Source organism: Phyllobates terribilis, unplaced genomic scaffold (genome assembly GCF_046119375.1).
Source record: "Phyllobates terribilis strain yellow unplaced genomic scaffold, ASM4611937v1 Scaffold_14__1_contigs__length_39327217, whole genome shotgun sequence".
Taxonomy (NCBI): Eukaryota; Metazoa; Chordata; class Amphibia; order Anura; family Dendrobatidae; genus Phyllobates; species Phyllobates terribilis.
The window spans coordinates 14,950,815-14,971,942 of NW_027362774.1; the positions used below are offsets into that span (position 1 = coordinate 14,950,815).

The window sequence follows — 21,128 nt, forward strand, 5'->3', positions numbered from 1 at the left end:
GGCAGTAGGATGCCTTGCGGTGGACAGCCGAGCTCGATCCTTATAAAAGCTTTTTAACTGCAGCAGCTTTAGTGGACGCTACTGGAGCTGGAATTACGCGGCTGCTGGCATGAGACTTGCCCTCCAATAGATCCTTGTAAATGGATTTAAAGTGTATTCATTCAAATTAGAGAGACAATTTAAATTAAAAAGCTTAGAGCTGCCTCCACCACAGGGGGGCTCGCTCGACCCACCAGCGGACAGGCACCAGTATTGGGAGAGGGGGGCTGGCCATCAGGGTTCACCGCGGCTCTGGCACAAACCCGGCGACACGGAGGTGGCACGGGCAGGAGCGGACTGGCTGTGTCGGCTTCTCACTTTTTGGATTTTAGAAGGGCATGACATGCCTATATCTGTGTCTCCCCCTCCTTTTACTCCTCCACCTCTTTTATTTTCGCATGACTATATGTACTTGTCACTTTTCCATGTGTTAGTTGTGTCTTCTGAGCAGTTTGTCAGCTTTTGGACACCTTTGAAGGTGTTTTCTATGTGTTTCTATGTGTTTTTGTTTGCCTGCCATTGGTTTTAACGGTGTTCGAAGGTGTTCGACGAACAGTTCGACGAACAGTTCGGCGAACACACGGGTGTTCGACGAACCGAACCGAACTCGAACACTACGGGGGTGGCTCAACACTATTAGCGAGTTCACCTGCATGCCGTTCGGACTCTGCAACGCACCAGGAACCTTCCAACGACTAATGGAGTGTTGTCTGGGCCACAGAAACTTCGAGACGGTCCTGTTGTACCTGGACGATGTCATCGTATATTCCAAGACGTATGAGGACCACCTGAAACACCTGGCGGAAGTGTTCGAAGCTCTGGCGAGTTACGGCCTAAAGGTGAAACCCTCCAAGTGTCACCTCCTGAAAACAAAGGTGCAGTACCTGGGACACGTGGTGAGCGCTGACGGAGTGGCTCCCGACCCTGATAAGATCACCGCAATTAAGGAATGGCCAAGCCCCTCCAGCGTAAAAGAAGTGCGGCAGTTCCTCGGGTTGGTAGGCTACTACCGAAGGTTTATTCCCGGTTTCACCAAAAAGGCAGCACCTATGCAGGACCTCCTGATAGGCCAGTCCCGGAAGGCCAAGAACCAGAAACCGCCCTTCAAATGGGAGGAGCTGGAAGAAGAGTCCTTCCGCCAGCTGAAGATGGCCCTCACGGGGGACGAAATCCTGGCGTACCCGGATTATAGCCAGCCCTTTATCCTCTACACCGACGCCAGTAACATCGGGCTAGGAGCCGTACTGTCCCAGATCTAGCAGGGGAAGGAACGAGTAATCGCCTACGCCAGCCGAAAACTGCGACCCACCGAAAGGAACCCCGAGAATTACAGCTCATTTAAGCTAGAGTTCCTGGCCGTAGTATGGGCAGTCACCGAGCGCTTTAAGCATTACCTCGCTTCTTCCCGGTTCACCGTGTACACGGATAACAACCCGTTGACACACCTGGACACGGCAAGACTCGGTGCCCTGGAGCAGAGGCGGATGGCCCGTCTGTCCAACTACGAGTTCACAATCAAATACCGGGCCGGACGCTCCAATACCAACGCGGATGCCCTGTCCAGGATGCCCAACCTGCCGGACGAAGGAGAAGATCCGGAGGGACTGGAAGAAGTTGAACTCCCTGCGTTCCACCGTCATGGGACTATCCAGTATTCCCACCGGGTAAGGAGTAAGCAGGCTGCTACGTTGAACCCCTTACCTCACTACAACTGGGCGGAAACGCAAGACAGCGACCCTGCCGTCCGACTGGTGAAGGAGATGCTGACTCGCCCGGAGGCTTGCCTTGAACCAGACGCTCCGGAGGAAGCCAAACAACTATGGGCAGAGAAGAGTCGACTGTTCCTTTACAAGGGGAAGTTGTGCCGCAGAATGGTTAACTCCCGGACGCATGAACTACTCTGGCAAGTAGTGGTGCCACGAAGAGACGCAGCCATGGTGATGGAGGCATACCACGACGGAGCTGGACACTTCGGGTGGAAGAAGCTGGAGTTCCTGCTGCGCGAGCGATTCCACTGGGTAGGCATGAGGGGAACCATTGAGAAGTGGTGCAGAGACTGTGGCCCGTGCAACCTGAGAAGGAAGGACCGTGCCAGCCAGAAGACTCCCCTGCAGTCCATCGTCACCCGGCAACCGTTGGAACTGGTAGCCTTGGATCATGTAAAACTGACCCCAAGCAGAAGTGGCTACGTCTACGCGTTAACCATCGTGCATCATTACTCCCGGTTCTTGGTTGTCGTCCCCGTCAAGGACTTAACGGCCAAAACAGCAGCTAGAGCCTTCCAGCAGCACTTTTGCCGTCCACACGGGTACCCGGACCAAGTGCTGACGGACCAGGGACCTGCCTTTGAAGCGGAGGTCTTCCAGGAATTCTGCAATCTGTATGGCTGCCGGAAGATAAGGACGACACCCTACCATCCGCAAACTAATGGACTTTGTGAGAAAATGAACCAGGTGGTAATGGATCTTTTAAAAACGTTGCCCCTGGAAGAACGCAGTCTGTGGCCTGAGAAGTTGCCCGATCTGGTGGACCTATACAACCACATCCCGGTAGGTTCCACCAACTGTACCCCGGCTTACCTAATGAGGGCAAGACCTGGTAAGTTACCTGTTGACCTGGAAATGGGAGTCCTGACACCCGAGGACACTTCACCAGAAACAGACTGGGACACAGAGAGGCAGCAGCAGTACCGGAGAGTACAGGAGAGCGTGGAGCGAAGTCTCTGTCAGGCTAGGGAAAGACAAGAGAAAACTTACAACCAGTATGCTCCCGCTGTTCCCCTGGTACCCGGAGAGCAGGTCTTGAAGAGGAAGAGACGGCTCCACAAGTTGGACGACCAGTGGGAAAAGGACCCGTACACCGTACTGCCCTCAAGCCACGAGAACCCGAAGGTTTGTACCATCAGTAAAGACGGAGGGGAAACCACAGCTATTGTATCCAGGGACCACCTGAAGAAGTGTCCCGAACAACTGAGGAACCCTGAAGAGGAACAAGAAGACCATCGACCCGTAGAGGAAAGGGAAGATATGGTTAGTACTGTGCTCGGGGACTTCCCTCGGTCTTGGACTCAAGTCAATGGTGCAGTTGTGGTACCCGTACTCACCTTCCTCCAACCAGCATCGCAAGCACCTACGGAGCAACAGGTAGAGCTGGAAGAACAGCCGGTCCAGGAGGCAGAAGACCCCACACCCGCAGACCAGGAGGATCAACCCTCTGCTTGCAGTGAGCCTGCCATATCCCTAGTGAGCCAAAGAGCCGGTAGACAGCTGCCCAGTTTACCCTTGACAGCTCCTACACCCTGTAGTTCAGGGCTAGGCAGTCAGCTCCGTAGGTCCACTAGGGCCACTAGAGGCCAGTTACCCGCACGGTGGAGGATTTGAAGTGTATAAATTGTTTTATTTATGTTTACCTGTGTATTGTTGCTTGTGTATAATTTTGTGTTTCTAGTTATTTATAGGAGTCCTTGGTGGATTTACCGGGAATCCTTGTACATAGTTGGAGCGTAACCCAGGACGGACTAAAGACTGTTAAGGACTCGGGGTAGGACAAACCCCTACCTGGTTACGTCTCCCTGTTTTGGTGAAATGGACACCTTGCTTTTCTTCAAAGACTGCACCCGGTGACGGACATGCCGTAACCATCTTTATATGTTTTTCTTATTGTATTATTATTGTTTTTATCTTGTTATGTTTTTCTAAAATATGTTTAGTCCCGGAGTACTAAATTTCACTAGGGGGGAATGTGACACCCCAGGGGTCTGGTTGCCACAGTGATAGAGATGTTATGTCTGAGAGCAGGTGGGAGGTCCTTTGGTCAGGGATCCTGTGCATGCCACACCTCCTGCCCAGTCTTGGGAGGGGAAGAACTTCCCCTATATAAACCCGGGGCTGAAGCAGGGTTAGGAGTCCAGGAGAGTAGAGACAAGAAACAGTCATAGGAAGAAACAGCTGGAGCTCAGTGGGAGCAATACTACTACGAGTCAGGGGCTGGCAGCTGCAGAGCTCGCCCTGACTGAGAAGCTTTCTTACCGGACCCGGCGTCCGAGGCTGTGGGGACTAACTCTTACCCAGCAGCAGAAGCCGACCGGCAGGGGATTTCAGATCCTCAGGCCCAGAAACCCGAAGGCACGGTCACACGTGTGGGACCAGCACCGCCATCGTGGAGCGGAAGCCAATAGAAGGCCCCGAGTCACCGGCCATACGGGTGAGCACCACACGGTACACTCAGGGACGTGGGCTACTTATATCCGCTTCTAGCAAGGTAGCCAGAAGAGTACAGTCAGTTTGGGAGGCCTACAACTCCGCCTGGCCAGGGGAGATCCCATCTGCTCAAGGACTGACCAGGCCCCGTTCGCTAGCAAGTACTCCGGGAGGGTCTATCGTTGTTACCAGTAAAGACCCTGAATTACACCGCACCGTCTCTGAGTGGTTCCTGCTACCCCCATCTTCCACGTCGGCTGCCCTGAGGCCATACACCTCCCGTTGGGGGTTATACTATCACGCTGCACAATTCCACACCGGCCTCAGCGGTCTGCCCTGCAGCGGCAGCTCCATAGCTGCAAATCAACGGGTGGCGTAGTCGACACTCAAATAACATCTATCAAGACTGCCACACACTGAGTCTGACTCCCTGGGCACGGACCGGGTCCCCGCCACTCGGAGACTACAACCCTCATCTGATCCGGTTCCGGGTAAGCCCCCGTGCGCGAGACGCTGCGCGACACAGCAGGCCCAGGGGCGCGTCAACTGTAATGCCGCAGCCATGTTGTTTGTGGGCATTACAGTGATTGGCTGGCCGCACATGCTCACCTCGAGTTTTTAAAACCGGCATCTTGGACACAGTAGCTCCTGATCAGACAGTGTAGGGTCAGTGCTGCTGAGTTAGGGAGAGATATATAGTGCGAAATAGGTAGTGTAGGGTCTCTAAAGCCTGACAAATCAAACAAACAGTCCTTCTCAGGACTAATATCCATCCCAGATATCAGGCAGGCAGGCTGTATAGGAGACGCAGTGGTTATACCAACAAACGCTGCATTACAGTCCTGTGTGCTCCTGCTGGTCAAATTGCTAGACTTATCCCCCAGTCTCAGGGGCCAGGAAAAATCCTTTTTTTTTTATCTAAATCCTGTATTTTTTTTTTCCTCAGTCAGACTGTACAAATACCCGTCTTATTAACCTTTTGGTATTTCCTCCCCGCCAAAAAAAAAATTGAGTGTGTCTGTGACTGTTCAGACACCAATATATCTGTTTAAAAGAGTCTAGTGTAGGCCAGATAACTAGAACTTTGGTTTTGCAGTTCCACGGTTCAAATCTCTGTATTATCCTGCTTTTGGCCGTTTTTCCGTAAAAAACAAACAGTAATAGTGTCTTCCTGACTGTTCAGACACAAATATATCTGTTTAAAAGATTTTGGTGTAGGCCACATAACTAGAACTGTGGTTTTGCAGTTCCACCGTTCAAATCTCTGTATTATCCTGCTTCTGGCCTTTTTTCCGTAAAAAAAAACAGTAATAGTGTCTCCCTGACTGTTCAGACACAAATATATCTGTTTTAAAGATTCTGGTGTAGGCCACATAACTATAACTGTGGTTTTTCAGTTCCACGGTTCAAATCTCTGTATTATCCACCTTTTTGCCTTTTTTACATAAAAAAAAATAAATTAGTGTCTCGCTCAGTGTTCAGACACAAATATATCTGTTTAAGAGATTCTGGTGTAGGTCAGAGAAATAGAACTGTGGTTTTCCTCTTCCACGGTTCTAATCTCCTTTTTATTACCCTTTTTCCATTGATACTGCGAGTGTAAGCTATTTTACTTCATTTACAATGAGCAAGGTGCGTGGCAAGGGACGTGGAACTGGACGTTCTGGTGATGGTGCGTGTAGAGGACGGGGCCGTGGCCAAGGTGAAAATGTGCCACAACCAACAGCCATATCTTCTCGCTCCCACTTCTTGACCGAATTACTAGGGAAGCACACTACAACACCAGTATTGCGAACTGATCAGTGTGAACAGGTTATTAATTGGATAGCAGACAACACTTCCAGTTACCTGGGCACCACCACCTCCGGTCTGTCTTCCACACGGTCAAGTTTTAGTAGCCGTGAGTCTCGACCGCATACTCCTCCTCACCCTGATGCTCCTTCCTCCCACCATGCCGAGTGTCGTCAGACAGCAACTGATCCCACACTTGGACACTCTGAAGAGCTGTTCACTGGTCCATTTCCAGATTTGTGCCCCTCGCCTGCTCCGCTTGAAGTGGTGGAAGAGGAGATCCCATGTAGCAATGCCCAAATATTTGAACAGCCACGGCCACAGGAAGTCGACACTGGCAATTTGTCACAAGAGAAGCAGTGTGGTGGCTGCACACAGAAGGCGGGCAACAGTTCCTCGTAACACCAACACGAGGGACGTTGCCAGTACAACCGGTAGGTCTTCCAGAGTCTGGAATTTTTTTTAAAGACTTTGCTGATAACCACAAAAAGGCCATTTGTACCACCTGCCATGCCAGCATCAGCAGGGGTGACAAAACTACCAGCCTGACCACCACGACCATGATGAGGCACATGTCAGCAAAGCACGCGACTTTGTGGGGCGAACCCCAGGGTCCATGACCAGTGTCAGCGGGTGTCACCATTGCTTCTTACACTGTTGTGCGTGTAAGAGAACCCCCTGTTGTGTGTGCAAGGCAATCCCCTGTCCATACTGCATGCAAAGATGCCCCCTCCTCTCAGTCTTCACTTGTTATGGCAGTTTCTCAAGAAACAGCATCAACGTCCACGTCCCACCGCAGCGTTCAATTGTCCATATCCCAGAGCTTTGAACGAAAGCGGAAATTCGCAGCCAACGCCCCATAGGCCAGAGTCCTAAATTCGCACATTTCACGACTGCTTGCGTTGGAAATGCTGCCTTTTAGGCTGGTGGAGACGGAATCCTTCCGCAATCTTATGGCGGTGGCCATCCCTCGGTACTCGGTCCCCAGCCGACACTATTTTGCCCGATGTGCCATCCCCGCACTACACAAGCACGTGTCCCAAAACATCTGCCGTGCCCTCAACAATGCAGTTACTGGGAGAGTCCACCTGACAACGGACACGTGGACAAGTGCTTGTGGCCAGGGACGGTACATCTCCCTGACAGCACACTGGGTAAACATAGTGGAAGCCGGGACCCAGTCGGACCTTAGGACGGAACACATCCTCCCCACACTGAGGATTGCGGGCCCTATGTCAGTCAGAGTTGCCCCCACAGTGTACAGCTCCTGCTCATCATCCTCCTCCTCCTCCTCATGTTCAGCCTCCATCTAAGATATCACCACATCAGTTACAAGCTGGAAGCACTGCAGTACTGCCTCAGCCAAGCGGCAGCAGGCTGTGCTGAAACTCATAAGCTTAGGTGAGAAACCTCACACTGCTTGTGAGTTGTGGACAGCTGTGAAAGAGCAGGCAGATCTGTGGCTGAGACCGCTGAACCTATATCCAGGCATGGTCTTGTGTGACAATGGCCTTAACCTGGTGGTGGCTCTGAGGCGAGGCGAGATCACACACAAACCATGCCTAACTCATGTGCTTAACCTCGTGGTTCAGCGGTTTCTTAAATCGTACCCCGAGTTGCCAGATCTGCTCGTCAATGTACGCCGCCTGTCAGCTCATTTTCGCAAGTCGGCTACAGCTTCCGCTGCCCTTGCTATGTTGCAGCAGCGTTTGCAGCTTCCGGCACACCGACTGGTGTGTGATGTCCCCCCACACGTTGGAACTCTACCCTCCACATGTTGCAAAGGATTTGTGAGCTGAAGAGAGCAGTTGTGGAGTACCAGCGGCAACAAGGCCGTCGATATTCAGGTCAGACTCCACACATAAGACCTCAGGAGTGGACCTGGATGTCTGACATATGTACCATCCTGACAGACTTTGAGGAGTCCGCCAAGATGGTGAGTGGCGCCATCATTAGTGTCAGCATCCCACTTGTCTGTCTTTTTCAATGCTCTCTGCAGAGAATTAAAGAGGAGGCATTGCAGCCAGAGTATGATGAGATGGATCAAGAAGCTGTAATGGGTGATTACACACAGCCCAGCCTCATCTCATCCCAACGTGCATTGGGGGACAATGAGGGAGAGGAGGAGGAGGAGGAAGAACAGGAGCTGGTATCATGCACTGTAGACGGTAGTACCTGTACAAGTGTCATACCTTTGGTTCAGAGTGGGTGGCCTGAGGACAGGGGGGAGGAGGAGGAGAGCATGGTCAGTCGTCATCTTGGTGAGGACACGGAAGCCTTGCCCGTTACCAGTCTGGCACGCATGGCTGACTTTATGTTACACTGCCTTAACCGTGACCCTCGCGTTGTCAAAATGTTGGGTGACAGTCATTACTGGTTGGTGACACTTTTAGACCCCCACTACAAGGAGAACTTTCACTCTCTTATTCCTGAGGTGGCAGTACCAGAAGGCCCTTGCTGCAGAACTGTTAAAAAAATTCCCATCTGAACACGCTAGCGGCAGAGGTCACAGTTCGTTGACCAACCAAGGCGTACAGGTTAGAGAGACGCAACTCCAATTCAGCAGAGGCAGGGGAACACTGTCAACATTCTGGGACAGTTTTCTGAGACCCGCCCAGCTTACAGGCCCTGAGGCGCGAGGTACTCTCGCAAGGAGTGGAAAGTTTCAAAAGATGGTGAGGGAGTACCTTGCCCACCGTACCAGCGTCCTCCGTGATTCCTCTGTGCCTTTTAATTATTGGGTATCCAAACTGGACACTTGGAATGAGCTCGCTTTGTACGCCTTGGACGTCCTGGCCTGCCCTGCCGCTAGCGTGTTATCGGAGCGTGTTTTTAGTGCCGCTGGGGGAATTATAACTGATAAGCGCACTCGCCTGTCAAATGACAATGCTGACAAGCTGACCCTTATCAAAATGAACAAGGGCTGGATTGGGCCAGATTTCTCATCACCACCAAATGACAGCAGAGTAACATAAAGTCAAATCCACTATGTTATTTCGGGAGGTGTATTCCCATGCACCGCTTCACACCCACACATGGGTATACGCTTCCTCATTTCAGCTGTTTTATGTTCTTCTCCTTATCCTCAGCCTCCACCACCACTATACCACCAGGGTGACTGTGGTCCGTGTTGCCAGCATTGCAAGTTCCTCTGTCCTAATTTTTGGCAGCTTTTGCTTGGAAGGCTTAGGCAAAGACTATGGGAGACCTACTCCCCAATAATGGGAATAATGTTTTGAATATGCTGTACTTCATGGCTCTTGTTTCCAGCATTGCAAGTTCCTCCGTCCTAATTTTTGGCAGCTTTTGCTTGGAAGGCTTAGGCAAAGACTATGGGAGACCCACTCCCCAATAATGGGAATAATGTTTTGAATATGCTGTACTGCATGGCTCTTGTTTGCCAGCATTGCAAGTTCCTCTGTCCTAATTTTTGGCAGCTTTTGCTTGGAAGGCATAGGCAAAGACTATGGGAGACCCACTCCCCAATAATGGGAATAATGTTTTGAATATGCTGTACTGCATGGCTCTTGTAAGGGGCATTAAAATAGTCTTGTAAAGCTACTGCGACCTCCACCACTCTTCCAAAGGGCATTGATATTGTCTTTTTATTCCACTGTGACCTCCACGTCTCTTCCAAGGGGCATTAAAACCATCTTGTTAAGCTACTGTGACCTCCACCACTCTTCCAAGGGGCATTAAAACTGTCTTGTTAAGCTACTGTGACCACCACGTCTCTTCCAGGGGCATTAAAACCGTCTTGTTAAGCTACTGTGACCTCCACCACTCTTCCAAGGGGCATTGATATTGTCTTTTTATTCCACTGCGACCTCCACCACTCTTACAAGGGGCATTAAAACCGTCTTGTTAATCTACTGCGACCTCCACCACTCTTCCAAGGGGTATTAAAACCATCTTGTTAAGCTACTGCGACCTCCACCACTCTTCCAAGGGGCATTGATATTGTCTTTTTATTCCACTGTGACCTCCACGTCTCTTCCAAGGGGCATTAAAACAGCCTTGTTAAGCTACTGTGACCTCCACCACTCTTCCAAGGGGCATTGATATTGGCTTTTTATTCCACTGCGACCTCCACCACTCTTCCAAGGGGCATTGATATTGGCTTTTTATTCCACTTGGACCTCCATGTCTCTTCCAAGGGGCATTAAAACCATCTTGTTAAACCACTCTGAACTCCACGTCTCTTCCAAGGGACATTAAAACCATCTTGTTAAACCACTCTGAACTCCATGTCTCTTCCAAGGGGCATTAAAATAGTCTTGTTAAGCTACTGTGACCTCCACCACTCTTCCAAGGGACATTAAAACTGTCTTGTTAAGCTACTGTGACCTCCACCACTCTTCCAAGGGGCATTAAAAGTGTCTTGTTAAACCACTCTGAACTCAACAGCTCTTCCAAGGGGCATTGAAATGTTGTTTTTAATTAACTCTATCCTCCACGACTCTTCTAACGGGCATTGCATTTCCTCCTAATTTTAGTCAGCTTTTGCTTTTCAATGCATAAGCGAACACTAAGGGAGACCCACTCCCCAATAATGGGTAGAAGGTTTTTAGTACGCTGTAATCCACGTCTGTTTCAAGGGGCATTGCAGTTCCTCATAATTTTTGGAAAGCCTTCCATTCACTGCTTAGAACAACAGTGTACAGGAGACCCAGTTGCTATAAATGGAAAAAACGGTTTAGTTAAAGCCCTCTGACCTCCATGTCACTTCCAAGGGGCAATGGAGTGCCTCGAAATTTTTGGTAGGCATTGCACTCACTGTATGCCCTATAACTGTGTAGCCGAACTGCTCCTTTTGGTACAGAAATATATCCTACAAGACATGTAACTATGTAACTATGTAACTATGTGTGGTTGACTGGCCTGATATTGATGTGAATGGTCCCTGTTCCTCCTGCTCTTTCTCTTTTGCCACCACCTTATTCATCATTCATCACCTGAAGCTTTGTTTTAATGGGAGTCATAGAACTGGGATAGTAGCAGGAAAACATCCAGCAATCCTCGGAGGAGGTAGGATATGCGCCAAAACGCTGACCACCTCAGGCCTAGCCGCTACTACATACATGCGATTGCATTCCAAGAAACAGAAAGCTAAGGAGATGGATGGCCTCATGATCATGAATAATTTACTCGTTGTGTAGGAGGCCGACCACTGCTGCTGTCTACCTTCTGAACTTTGTGTTGAAGCCTGATTGACCCAGGACCCGCAATCCTCTATGTCTGGAGGATGTGTTGCATCCCAGTGTCCAACTGTGTCCAAGCTTCCACAATATTAACCCAGTGTGAAGGCGTCAGTCAGATGGACCATCCCTGGCCACATTCACTTGTCCACGTGTTTGTGGTTAGGCTGTCCTTCAAATAGGGGCGGCTGGGGACCGTTTATGGACTCCCGGCCACCCCCAGGTGGCTGGGGACCGTGTGTGGGCACCCGGCCGCTGGGCGGCTGGGGACCGAGTATGGACACCCGGCCGCCCCCTGGCAGCTGGGGACCAAGCGTGGACACCCGGCCGCCGGGCGGCTGGGGACTGAGTAAGGATACCAGGCCGCCGATGCAGCCATGAGGTGGTGGCCAGATTCCACCTCCACATGCCTAAAAGGCCCAATTCCTCACCCATGGTCAGGGCCCTATAGTGATCCTAAGACTCCAAGGCACCACAAATAGTTGGGATAAAAAGTAGCTTTTATTCCATCCTTAAAGACGCATTAGACATTAGAAAAATGATGCTCACAATGCAACTTTTCAAGCCATTTTTCAAGTCATAAATATATATTCTTATAGCCCATTCCTTATTTCTCCAAACATAAGTCTCCACCTAACCAAAAAGCACTACAGATACTGGCTGGTGATAAGCTCATGCAGCCTCTATCTATCCATCATCCCCTCAAGATGGCTGGACCATCCTTGTAAATAAGCCATTGTACTTTGTGTCACCCCCACCTCATTGTAGATTGTAAGCTCTTAGGAGCAGGGTCGTCATTTTGCTGTAATTATTGTATTATCTTTAGCTATGTTACTTATGACTGTTGTACATGAACCTGTGAATTGTTGAGCGCTGCGGAATATGTTGGCGCTATATAAATAAAGATTATTATTATTATTATTATTATAAAAATCACAGCCATGGCGCCTGGACAAGACTAGGGATTTTGTGTTAATAGTTTTGTTTCTTGTGCAACCTATGGAAATAAACGTCACGTCTAGTGTTGAGCATTCCGATTCTGAAATATCGGGTATCGGCCGATATTCGCTGTATCGGAATTCCGATACTTATTTCCGATACTTTTACAATATCGAATACCGGAATCGGAAGTTCCCATAATGCCTGCGCTCTGCAGTGTCTCTGAAGGATGACAAGCTGGATGGCAGCGCTCAGCTATGATCCAGCCTGTCATCAGAATGCCATCCCAGCGTGAGAGAATTCTCCTGATTGTTTAAAAGCCGGCGGGCGGTAAAAAGCCGCCGGCTTTTAAACAATCACACAGCCCCATACTGCTTCCCCGCAGCCTCCCACCCCGATCTTCCGCTACCCTCGCCACCTCCCATCCCGATCGTAAGTTAGGACCGGGCGGGGAGCACAGCACCAAGGAGCGGGGAGCGAAAGACCCGGGCGGGGAAGCCAGCAGTGAAAAGACTTCACAGCCGGCTTTCCCATTCTGTGCTGCACTTTACCGCCGGTTATTTCAAATGAACAGCTGAGGTATCAGGTGATGCCGATCAGCTGTTCATTTGAAGTAGCCGCGATGCCCTCAGAGGGTTCATGTGAGTTCATGCTTGACTGCATTGCATGAACTCACATGAAGTTTCCCACGGCCGCACAGGTCAGCCACACCTCGCAGACCATCAGCCCGTCATGATTGGTGTGTGTGGGTGTCTGTGCGATGTGTGCGGGTGTGCATGGTGTCTGTGCGATGTGTGCGGGTGTGCGCGATGTCTGTGGGTGTGCACAGTGTCTGTGCGATGTCTGCGGGTGTGTGCGGGTGTGCGCGGTATGTGCGAGTGTGTGCGGGTGTGCGCGGTGTCTGTGGGATGTCTGCGGGTGTGTGCGGTGTCTGTGCGATGTGTGCGGGTGTGCGCGGTGTCTGTGCGATGTCTGGGGGTGTGTGCGTGCAGGCAAACATAGGCCGATGTGACACTACTACTCCCATCGGCCTATGTCTGTCCCCCGTCCACTCGTGCCAGCAGGATCAGCTCGATGGGAGCAGTAGTTCCCATCAGCCTGATCCTGCTATTTAAATTGCCCTACTGTGTCCCCAATAAATTTTAAATACATGTCATTGGTGGCCAGTGGTTACCTAAAATAAATTATTTTATACATTACCTGTCCCCGCCGATCGCCACCTAAAATAAAGTAAAAAATAAAAAACTACACCTATACTCAACTAGACACCTAATTCCCTGAAGCCATCGATCTCCCACGAAGATCTCCAGTTTAGAGCCCCCAGCTGTCTGCCTAGCCTTTGCTAGCTATTAAATTAGGGGGGACCGCACGTCATTTTTTTGGGGGGTCCCCCATTTTAATAGCTAGTAAAGGCTAGGTATTCAGCTGGGGGCTGATATTAGTAGCCTGGGAAGCTCCGTGGGTATTACCCCCTTCCCAGGCTTCAAACATCTGCCCCAGCCGTCTGCTTAACCACCGCTAGAGACTAAAATTACGGGGAACCCCACGCCAATTTTTTTTAAAATAAATCCTTTATTTTAACACTAAATGACAAGTACAGTAATCAACACTCACTGTACTTCATATATATGTGACTGACATGTTTCTATCTATCTAATCTATGTGTGATTCTCTATTCCTTCTATTCTAAATTGTCGGGTACCGGTGAATGCCGCTGCTGAATTGCCGGCCGGCTTTTTTAAAGAGATGGTGCATCAAAACACTATTATTTTTTTTTATAAATCCTTTACACTAAATGACAAGTACAGTAACCACCACTGTCACTGTACTTCATATATATGTGACTGACATGTTTCTATCTATCTAATCTATGTGTGAAGCTCTATTCTTTCTGTTGTAAATTGTCAGGTACCGGTGTATGCCGCTGCTGAATTGCCGGCTTTTCGTGTAATACATTCTACATTATTCTTAGTTGTTTTACTTCATGTAGAATTAACCTACAAGGAAAGAAAGGGTTTATTTTCATTCCGATATTTGTGTCCCATTGACTTGCATTGGTTTACGGTATCGGAATCGGGGATATCCGATACTTTTTGGGTATCGGTCCGATCCAATCCGATACGATATTTCCTGATATCGGAAGGTATCACTCAACACTAGTCACGTCACATTATTTTGACTGAATAATCCAGTGCCTCTGTGAACGCTACCCAATACCTACCTGAGAGCGTGAATCCCTACAAAATATATAATATACATATATATGTACACACAATACGTCACTACAGCCTCATCACAAGTACATGATACTCACATGGGAGCAGGCTCGGAGGCGTCTCTTACAGATTTCCAGGGCTCCGGAGGTTCTGGGTTACCAAATCTCCGTGATCCCACAGGAGGTTTCGCAAAAGGAACTCCAAAAAATGCATCTATGGCCCTAGATGTCTCCTTCACTGCCACCGTGATGCCCCGCAGGTCTCCATACTTAGTGGTTACTAATGGTCTTTCAGCTTTCACACCTAGAATCAAAAATATTTTGGGGACAATTAATGATACTATTAATGTTTTATATTCTCATTAATGGCTCCTTCTGCTATTTCATACTGCTTATGCTACTGATAAATATATATTATTTGCTAATCCTTACTGTACAAGTATTAATAATTATAACTACTGCACCCCCCTCCACACCAGACAAGAACTGCAATAATAACAACTCCTTTGGATGAACGAATAACTACTATAATACTGACCCCTATATACAAGAATATAACTATTATAACACTGCTCTTATGTGCAAAAATATAACTACTATAATACTGCCCCCTATGTACAAGAATATAACTACTATAATACTGCCCCCTATGTACAAGAATATAACTACTATAATACTGCCCACTATGTACAAGAATATAACTACTCTAATACTGCTCCTATGTACAAGAATATAACTACTATAATACTGCTCCTATGTACAAGAATATAACTACTATAATACTGCCCCCTATGTACAAGAATATAACTACTATAATACTGCCCCCTATGTACAAGAATATAACTACTATAATACTGCCTCTATGTACAAGAATATAACTACTATAATACTGCCCCCTATGTACAAGAATATACCTACTATAATACTGCCCACTATGTACAAGAATATAACTACTATAATACTGCCCTCTATGTACATGAAAATAACGACTATAATACTTCCCCCTATATACAAGAATATAACTACTATAATACTGCCCCTATGTACAATAATATAACTACTATAATACTACCCCCTATGTACAAGAATATAACTACTATAATACTGCCCCTATGTACAAGAATATAACTACTATAATACTGCCCCCTATGTACAAGAATATAACTACCATAATACTGCCCCTATGTGCAAGAATATAACTACTATAATACTGCCCCTATGTACAAGGATATAACTACTATAATACTGCTCCTATGTACAAGAATGTAACTACTATAATACTGCCCCTATGTACAACAATATAACTACTATAATACTGCTCCTATGTACAAGAATATAACTACTATAATACTGCCCCTATGTACAAGAATATAACTACTATAATACTGCTCCTATGTACAAGAATATAACTACTATAATACTGCGCCCTATGTACAAGAATATAACTACTATAATACTGCCAACTATGTGCAAGAATATAACTACTATAATACTGCTCCTATGTACAAGAATATAACTACTATAATACTGCTCCTATGTACAAGAATATAACTACTATAATACTGCCCCTATGTACAATAATATAACTACTATAATACTGCTCCTTTGTACAAGAATATAACTACTATAGTACTGCCCCCTATGTGCAAGAATATAACTACTATAATACTGCTCCTATGTACAAGAATATAACTACTATAATACTGCCCCTATGTACAAGAATATAACTACTATAATACTGCTCCTATGTACAAGAATATAACGACTATAATACTGCCCCCTATGTACAAGAATATAACTACTATAATACTACCCCCTATGTACAAGAATATAACTACTATAATACTGCTCCTATGTACAAGAATATAACTACTATAATACTGCCCCCTATGTACAAGAATATAACTACTATAATACTGCCCCTCTGTACAAGAATATAACTACAATAATACTGCCCCTATGTACAAGAGTATAACTACTATAATACTGCCCTCTATGTACATGAATGTAATGACTATAATACTTCCCCCTATATCAAGAATATAACTACTATAATACTGCCCCTATGTACAATAATATAACTACTATAATACTGCCCCCTATGTACAAGAATATAACTACTATAATACTGCTCCTATGTACAAGAATATAACTACTATAATAGTGCTCCCTATGTACAAGAATATAACTACTCTAATACTGCTCCTATGTACAAGAATATAACTACTATAATACTGCTCCTATGTACAGGAATGTAACTACTATAATACTGCCCCCTATGTACAAGAATATAACTACTATAATACTGCTCCTATGTACAAGAACATAACTACTATAATACTGCCCCCTATGTACAGGAATATAACTACTATAATACTGCTCCTATGTACAAGAATATAACTACTATAATACTGCCCCCTATGTACAAGAATATGACTACTATAATACTACTCCTATGTACAAGAATATAACTACTATAATACTGCCCCTGTATACAAGAATATAACTGCTATAATACTGCCCCCATGTACAAGAATATAACTAATAAAATACTGCCAACTATGTACAAGAATATAACTACTATAATACTGCCCCCTATGTACAAGAATATAAATACTATAATACTGCCCCTATGTACAAGAATATAACTACTATAATACTTCCCCCTATGTACAAGAAAATAACTACTATAATACTGCCCCCTATGTACAAGAATATAACTACTATAATACTGCCCCTATGTACAAGAATATAACTACTATAAAACTGCCCCCATGTACAAGAATATAATTAATAAAATACTGCCAACTATGTACAAGAATATAACTACTATAATACTGCCCCCTATTTACAAGAATATAAATACTATAATAATGCCCTCTATGTACAAGAATATAACTACTACAATACTGCCCGCTATGTACAAGAATATAACTACTATAATACTGCCCCCTATGTACAAGAGTATAACTACTATAATACTGCCCCCTATGTACAAGAGTATAACTACTATAATACTGCCCCTATGTACAAGAATATAACTACAATAATACTGCCCCCTATGTAAAAGAGTATAACTACTATAATACTGCCCTCTATGTACATGAATATAACGACTATAATACTTCCCCCTATATACAAGAATATAACTACTATAATACTACCCCTATGTACAATAATATAACTACTATAATACTACCCCCTATGTACAAGAATATAACTACTATAATACTGCCCCTATGTACAAGAATATAACTACTATAATACTGCCCCCTATGTACAAGAATATGACTACTATAATACTGCTCCTATGTACAAGAATATAACTACTATAATACTGCCCCTATATACAAGAATATAACTGCTATAATACTGCCCCCATGTACAAGAATATAACTAATAAAATACTGCCAACTATGTACAAGAATATAACTACTATAATACTGCCCCCTATGTACAAGAATATAAATACTATAATACTGCCCCTATGTACAAGAATATAACTACTATAATACTTCCCCCTATGTACAAGAAAATAACTACTATAATACTGCCCCCTATGTACAAGAATATAACTACTATAATACTGCTCCTATGTACAAGAATATAACTACTATAATACTGCCCCCTATGTACAAGAATATAACTAAAATAATACTGCTCCTATGTACAAGAATATAACTACTATAATACTGCCCCTATGTACAAGAATATAACTACTATAATACTGCCCCCATGTACAAGAATATAATTAATAAAATACTGCCAACTATGTACAAGAATATAACTACTATAATACTGCCCCCTATTTACAAGAATATAAATACTATAATAATGCCCTCTATGTACAAGAATATAACTACTATAATACTGCCCGCTATGTACAAGAATATAACTACTATAATACTGCCCCCTATGTACAAGAGTATAACTACTATAATACTGCCCCCTATGTACAAGAGTATAACTACTATAATACTGCCCCCTATGTACAAGAATATAACTACAATAATACTGCCCCCTATGTAAAAGAGTATAACTACTATAATACTGCCCTCTATGTACATGAATATAACGACTATAATACTTCCCCCTATATACAAGAATATAACTACTATAATACTGCCCCTATGTACAATAATATAACTACTATAATACTACCCCCTATGTACAAGAATATAACTACTATAATACTGCCCCTATGTACAAGAATATAACTACTATAATACTGCCCCCTATGTACAAGAATATAACTACTATAATACTGCCCCTATGTGCAAGAATATAACTACTATAATACTGCCCCCATGTACAAGGATATAACTACTATAATACTGCTCCTATGTACAAGAATATAACTACTATAATACTGCCCCTATGTACAAGAATATAACTACTATAATACTGCTCCTATGTACAAGAATATTACTACTATAATACTGCCCCTATGTACAAGAATATAACTACTATAATACTGCTCCTATGTACAAGAATATAACTACTATAATACTGCCCCTATGTACAAGAATATAACTACTATAATACTGCTCCTATGTACAAGAATATAACTACTATAATACTGCGCCCTATGTATAAGAATATAACTACTATAATACTGCCAACTATGTGCAAGAATATAACTACTATAATACTGCTCCTATGTACAAGAATATAACTACTATAATACTGCTCCTATGTACAAGAATATAACTACTATAATACTGCCCCTATGTACAAGAATATAACTACTATAATACTGCTCCTTTGTACAAGAATATAACTACTATAGTACTGCCCCCTATGTGCAAGAATATAACTACTATAATACTGCTCCTATGTACAAGAATATAACTACTATAATACTGCCCCTATGTACAAGAATATAACTACTATAATACTGCTCCTATGTACAAGAATATAACGACTATAATACTGCCCCCTATGTACAAGAATATAACTACTATAATACTACCCCCTATGTACAAGAATATAACTACTATAATACTGCTCCTATGTACAAGAATATAACTACTATAATACTGCCCCCTATGTACAAGAATATAACTACTATAATACTGCCCCTCTGTACAAGAATATAACTACAATAATACTGCCCCTATGTACAAGAGTATAACTACTATAATACTGCCCTCTATGTACATGAATGTAATGACTATAATACTTCCCCCTATATCAAGAATATAACTACTATAATACTGCCCCTATGTACAATAATATAACTACTATAATACTGCCCCCTATGTACAAGAATATAACTACTATAATACTGCTCCTATGTACAAGAATATAACTACTATAATAGTGCTCTCTATGTACAAGAATATAACTACTATAATACTGCCCCTATGTACAAGAATATAACTACTATAATACTGCCCCTATGTACAAGAATATAACTACTATAATACTGCCCCTATGTACAAGAATATAACTACTATAATACTGCCCCTATGTACAAGAATATAACTACTATAATACTGCCCCTCTGTACAAGAATATAACTACTATCATACTGCTCCTATGTACAAGAATATAACTACTATAATACTGCTCCCTATGTACAAGAATATAACTAGTATAATGCTGCTCCTATGTACAAGAATATAACTACTATAATACTGCTCCGTATGTACAAGAATATAACTACTATAATACTGCCCCTATGTACAAGAATATTACTACTATATTACTGCCCCTCTGTACAAGAATATAACTACTATAATACTGCTCCTATGTACAAGAATATAACTACTATAATACTGCCCCTCTGTACAAGAATATAACTACTATAATACTGCCCCTCTGTACAAGAATATAACTACTATAATACTGCCCCATATGTACAAGAATATAACTACTATAATACTGCCCCCTTTGTACAAGAATATATCTACTATAATACTGCCCCCTATGTACATGTACATATTTTACGGAGGAGGACATTGTTGCTGTCGTAGTTACAGAAGATTTGTTCTATATGATACATGAAAATTCATTGTTTCCAATAAATAATATTTGATTGTCGACAACATAAATAATAGACTCTATGATGAGAAGACATTCTGGATTTGTGTGTGTATACGCACTGATATCTGCGCTCTCTATACTCCCCCTTCATTCCTATGTTCCCGCTGCTGCTCCCCGGTTCTCACCTGTTCCGATTGCTGTTAGAATCAATGGGATCAGAAGCAGAAGAGGCGGCAGAGTCTCCATGTCCCGTCTGCTGCAGTCACAAGTGGATACGGCTTCTCTCACAGTCTTTCGTTGCAGTGACTTAACAAATCACGATATAATTGTCGTTCTGCCAGTGTCGGCATTATTAGTCAGGAAACACCCATGTCTATAATGCAACCTGTTGGCACCTGTCCATATATACTGTACAGTTGAAACCAGAAGTTTCCATACACTATATAAAAAGATACATCTGCATGTTTTTATCAATATCTGAGATGAAATCAGAATAAACCTTTCCGGTCAGTTAGGATTACCATAATTTTTAATATTTGCCACATGCCAGAATAATGAGAGAGAGAAGGTTTTAAGGCATTTTTATTACTTATTGCAAACTCAAAAGTTTACAATCACTAAGATTACTATGCCTTTTAACAGTTCTGGACTGCCCATATGATGATGTCATGTGTTTGGAAGCTTCTGATAGATTTTTTGGTAACATCTGAGTTAATTAGAGACACACCTGTGGACGTATTTTAATGCACACCTGAAACA

At 44.4% G+C, this 21,128-nt stretch overlaps 1 pseudogene; it reads right to left on the reverse strand.

Moving 5' to 3' along the window:
- The window catches only part of LOC141175702 (fatty acyl-CoA hydrolase precursor, medium chain-like), a 139,646-nt pseudogene extending 118,912 nt beyond the window's left edge, over positions 1-20,734 (reverse strand).
- Positions 20,735-21,128: the final 394 nt, after the last annotated feature.